Source organism: Scyliorhinus torazame, chromosome 8 (genome assembly GCF_047496885.1).
Source record: "Scyliorhinus torazame isolate Kashiwa2021f chromosome 8, sScyTor2.1, whole genome shotgun sequence".
In the NCBI taxonomy this organism is placed as follows: domain Eukaryota; kingdom Metazoa; phylum Chordata; class Chondrichthyes; order Carcharhiniformes; family Scyliorhinidae; genus Scyliorhinus; species Scyliorhinus torazame.
Window position 1 is genome coordinate 87,731,450 of NC_092714.1, and position 5,832 is coordinate 87,737,281.

General features: G+C 44.1%; 1 pseudogene; it reads left to right on the forward strand.

Moving 5' to 3' along the window:
* Positions 1-372: 372 nt before the first annotated feature.
* On the forward strand, positions 373-1,773 carry LOC140428869 (uncharacterized; annotated as a pseudogene).
* The last annotated feature ends 4,059 nt before the right edge of the window (positions 1,774-5,832 follow it).

The following is a 5,832-nucleotide window of genomic DNA, read 5'->3' on the forward strand; positions in this document are numbered from 1 at the left end:
GTTTTTTTCTAAGGGGAAGATTACCCCATTTTCCTCAACTGAGGTAACCAAACCAATAACTGTTTTAAAGGACACAGGTTCTCGCAAACTTTCCTCCTGGAGAAGGATTTGGTTTACCCTCCAGAGTATTCCATGAAAGCTAAGGTATTTGTGAAGGAGATATGTGGAGATTCCATCCTGGTTCCATTGTATGAAGTACAATTAGAGTGCGATTTAGTGTCAGGTCCCGTAGTTGTCAGAGTGGTTGAGGAGTTACGAGTGGACAGAGTAGACTTACTTTAGGGGAATGATTTGGCAGGAGTAAAAGTTGCAGCTTCACGCATGATTACAGAGAGTCTGATGGAAGCACTTTAGATAGCGCATGAAATACCAATGGCAGGACATGTGGGAAATAGGAAAACTCATTGGGCATTAAGTGACTCAAAGAAAGAAATATTGAAAGACATTACTCACACATCAAATGACAATGGTAGTGAATCTGATTCTCCTGATACTGATGAAATTAACTCAACGAGAAAGGTTCCTCACAGAAGTTTGTCAAATAAAATCTAGTAGAAAACCAGGTTCAGAAAACTCCAAGATGGAAGGTAATCCTAAGAAAGAGGAGTCTGAATCTAATAGTAATAACAGTGATGAAGATTCAGACGAGAGTTCTGAATCCAATTTCAATTCTAATTATGAAGAAATGTTGAACAACTTCTACTGAATGGACTTGTCACTAACTGATCTTGAACAGTTGCCAAGTAATTCTTCCAAAGCTCGGAAACAAGACAGCAAATCAAAAGACAAAAGTGAATTGGGCTTTCCGAAAAGTAACTTGTTACCGCATCTTGCAGTAAATCCATTGTCATTCACTGCCAGTGCAAATATTTCCCAGAGCATGTCTGTTTTGAAGGAAAATATACATAATAGCATGGCATCAGCTGTTTAGGGTGAGGACAGTAATGATTGTGAAATGACACCAAGGAAACAGCTGATTAGCACACGTCCTTTTAAAGGCCCACAGTGCCTCTTCAAGATAAAGGAAGCAAATAGCAAAGGAGATGAAATAATTAGTGATCAATTCCATTTGAAATTTAGAAGAAAAATGGATGGAGAACCATGGAGTGATTCTGCAACCACATCTGTTGATAAAAAACAGTAAGTTCATGGAGCCAACAATGTGTTATCCTCTGATTATGAAAGTAAAGAAGAACAGTTGAAATCTGGGAAGCACAAATTGTATAAGCCCGTACTACTAAATGGAGATAAGAGCTGTGATTACAAAGACTCTGATGAGGATGTAAAAACTGTAAAACACAGAATGGTGCATATAAAGCCATCCAATTCTACAAAGATTCAACTCTCAGCTTTACATGTTGCTAAATGTAGCCATGTGAAGGGAAAGTGAGAATGTAAAGCTGGAGGGGGTTGAAAAGTGTTTATTGATTAAAATAAACCAAATATGTCCCTCAGCATTGACAATACTGCTTGTAGTTTGGCTGTAGAAGATTCTCAAAATTTGGAGAAACATTCATTGGACAATCAGAAAAGACTGGTTGCATTACCCGAGAGACAGAAAGAGACAAAATGCTGATGAAACTCATTCACAAGACCCTCTCCAAATTGGACAGTCAGAAACGTGACAAAAGAAAGCACGTTGTGTTTGATGTTGAAGAAGAGAATGAAAACAAGTCACTGTTTGAAGATATCAGAGGGAGTTTGAAGATATCAGAGGGAGTTCTCAAACCAATGATGCAAACCTTGCAGCAGAAGAACAAAGGAAAGTTCTAATAAAGATACTGAAAGAATATAGACAGAGTTGTAGGGAAATCCCAGGACACACTCCGTTAACTAGTCATAATGTAGACATAATAATAATAATCTTTATTAGTGCCACAGGTAGGCTTACATTAACACTGTAATGATGTTACCGTGAAAATCCCCTCGTCACCACATTATCTGGGCTGCGGCTGTGAGTGGCAAATTGAAACACAATTGGCGAGATTCTGCAATAATAGGGCTATGTCCACACGCCGCCGTGAAAACCGGTGCCAACCACTCCGGCGTCAATGGCCCACGAAAGGGAGGAATTCTCCACTTTCTCGGGGGCGAGATTGACGCCGGAGTGGTTCCCGCAGCACCATCTGGCGCCGAACGGCTGGCATGATCTTGCGCATCCGCAGACTGGCCGGCGTATTTCCACGCATGCGCAGAACGGCCGGCGTATTTCCACGCATGCGCGGGGGTTCCCTTCACCGTGCCGGCCCCCAGGCAATATGGCGGAGCCCAGAGGGACCCGGTGCGGAGGAAAGAAGGCCCCTACGGAACCAGCCCACCCGCAGATCCGTAGGCACCGATCGCGGGCCAGGCCACCGTGGGGCCCCCCCCGGGATCGGATCCTCCCACCCCTCCACCCCCCTGGACGGCCCCTGCACACTTACCTGCTAGGTCCCGCCGTGTGTGAGGTGTGTAATTCACGCCGGCGGGACTTGGCAAACCTTGACGGCCACTCAGACCATCGGGGCCCTGAGAATCGCCGGAGGGGCTGCTATCAATGGCCCCTGACCGGCGTGGCGGGAATCCCGCCAGCCCGCGAAAAACGGCGGCAGAGAATAGGGAAGCCGGCATCAGGACGGTGGGGCGGGATTCGCGCCTCCCCCTGGGGATTCTCCGACCCGGCGCAGGGTCATGGAATCCCGGCCAATGCCCCTTAATCTTCACTGTCTTCCTACTTGACCATACTGCCTGGGCAGGTTGCGGTTCTTGGGTATTCTTGAAAAGTACAATGATTGTGTTGTAGTGAAGGGAAGTGAAAGAAACAAATGTACAATAACACTTGTAAGTCAGATGAGAGTTAGAGGTGAAAGAGAAGTGGGATGTGAGATATACGATTAAGTATGAGGATATTGTCATCCTCCATGGCTTCAACCCTGTCAGTGGCCACAGCCTCAGCAATGACTCTTTCCACAATAACCAGTACCATTTCTCCATGGGGGGCTTAGGATGCGCAGACATGACTGTCCCTCTCCGCTTAGTACCTGCCCCTTTTCAGTTGTATACCACGTTCCTCAGCAAGTTAGAGAGAAGAATGTCAATGAGTGTTGGGCAATATGTTTGGGTGATGTGGCTACCATGGCAATATAGCTCTCAGTGTGCGGACGCTGTAGAATATAGGTCTGATACTTGCAGCAGGGCTAAGTATGTGAGACTGCAGTGCTGCATATAATATTGGTATGAGTCCCGGGCATGATATTTGAGCCCAACTGAGGCAGGTACAAAGGTAGTGGCATAATAATTCACACTACTGGCTGGCTTGCTTGCTTGCTGATATCATCACATCCCCGAATCAATTTTCTAGCGTGGGATGCGGAGTGCAACTGGGTTACCCATCCATAAGTGGTGGATAGCCAAATAACAGTCTTCAAAGGGTTATTATCAGAGGCTGTAAGGCCTAATGGCACTCCAGGGGTCCAAGCTACAGGCAGGCTTTGAGGTCCTCCTCAACTGCCTGGCACAGCAGAAGCCATATGCCACTCTGTGAAGAGATTATTTCCTCCTCCACAATAGTGGCCTGGCTGCTGAAGACACTTTTAAATGTAAGACTTTTTATGAGTTTTGAATATTTCTGAACTCCAAGCTGTTGCTTCTTCATTGCTGGAGGGCCTCCTATTGGCTCTCCAGCTTTGAGAGTCCATCTGCTTTCTCTAATTGGACACTAATTGCCCAATTCTGGAAAAGTCACTACCAGATGTGGTTCCCATTTGACTCCGATGCCAGGTCCTGACCCTGCTCTTAATTGATAGACTGTAATTGAGCAGTGTCTAAAGTTAGTGGTAGGATGTGACATTTGAAGATGTGTTCATTTAAAATTACTATGGCACTGCATCCAGGTTCTTGGGACTGCCCTCCTCAAATTAACCTCTGTAGCTATCTGTTGCCAGTTCCTTCTCATCATGTGTTTGGAGTGCCTCCTGCCCACCTGAGGATCCAAAATATCTTTCCTTCTTTCTACCTCATCCACCAAGAACTTTGTAGAAGTTTGTGAAAGCCGAGAGGCTCATGGATAGCCATTCTTCTCTCTTACCCAGGTCAGATTCAGTTACAGAATGAATCACAGCACCAGTTGTAATTATAAAGCTGCTCTCTTTTCAGAGTGCAGGTTTCTAACCATATTGGTCTCTTGCTGATAGATGTGGCCAGTAAATTGTGGAGGAAGTGCTGGCTGCATGCAGAAATCACCCTAATCAGCACACAACACAAAGTTCCCATGTTGTCTGTATTCCACTCAACCAATGTCAGTTAATCGTACATCATGTTCCCTGTGCCCATTTTCGGGGACTAACTAATTTATAGCCCAGTGAATTTTGAACATCATAATAAGTGATAATTAATGCTCAATAATCTCTTTGACCCTGAAAAATTAAATTTATAATTGTGGCGCTACATTCCAGCAGAAGAAAATTAATGTTGCAGATTTTTAAACAAGAAATTAAAATGCTTTGTTCCATCTCTCTCCCTTAATCCCATCTGTATTTTCCAACATTCATTTCACTTTATCTCCTAGTTCAGGACCATGCCCTGAGAGGGCATTGGTGACCATGGGCTTAATGTGGCGAATAGGGGCGTTTCACAGTAACTTCATTGAATCCTACTTGTGACAATAAGCGATTAGTATTATTATTGGATTGGTCTTGATTATGCTTGGCAAAGTACTGCTGTGATTTTCCATTGCCTTCTGCAGTACGGTTGACCAGGAAATGCTTCTGCCTACCGCCCATCATCTGGTGTATTGGAGGGATTTACAGGCTGGTAATCAACCTATTTGGCCTTCTGTGGCCACGAAGTCCTGAAGTGGGACAGAGCTTTTGGCTCAATTGTATGGACGCTACCCCTGTGCCACAAGACCTTGTTCTCACTTTATCTACATAATTTAAATCTAAATTATATTTCCTGATTTGGCTCTGCGTGCCACAATGAGGATCCTTTAAACTGATTTGTTAAAGGGCCTTGCAATTTCACATCCTGTCAACAGAAGTCACAGTTCTCCTGGAGGAGACACAGCACTGAAACAGATTCTCGCTGACAGGGAGTCTGCACCATAAAGCCTGTCAAATACTGGTCAATACACATTTTGGAGATATGCAGTTCCTCATGCTATAAGATTGACTTTATAGGCAACCTTGTAAATAGAGCCCATGGCATTTTCTCAATATGCAAGCTTGATGCTGAAGTAGACATCCTGCAGGATAATGGCTACACTAATCAGATCATTTCATGCTGTATATCACGCAAGCATAAGGCCATCACTTTCAGCTCTAAAAAATGCAGTTTACCTCAGATTACCGTGGAAGGGAAAAGTATCTAAATAATTTGAGCAACTTGTGAAGCTAGCTATTTCACGCTGCTACTGTGCAGGAACAACACAAGTGCTATTCAACATGATCAGGATGTTACTGTCAAGCCAAAAAGGTGTTCTGCCTATTATACAAATGAGTAATGTGTATGTGAATTTCAGTGCCAGTGTGATGTCAGTCGTATTTCCTAAAGACTGGCTGGGTGTGTCAGACAGTATGTCCTTTCCGCTGCTCATAATGAGCAAGTTACAGATCATACCCATCCAGCCCATGCTTGCAAAACTCAAAACACAGTGTCCAACATTAGACATGCTTCTGTCATTGGACAACAATTGCTAAGTATTCCTCAGTGTGCTAAATATTACGTTGACAACCAGTTTAAGATTGTCAGTCAGACTTGCAGTCAGACTCGCAGTGTGGTGCATTTGCATGTACTGGAAGCTACATATATTAATACACAGGGACCAGTTCTCAGCAGACAAAAAGAACATGTTCA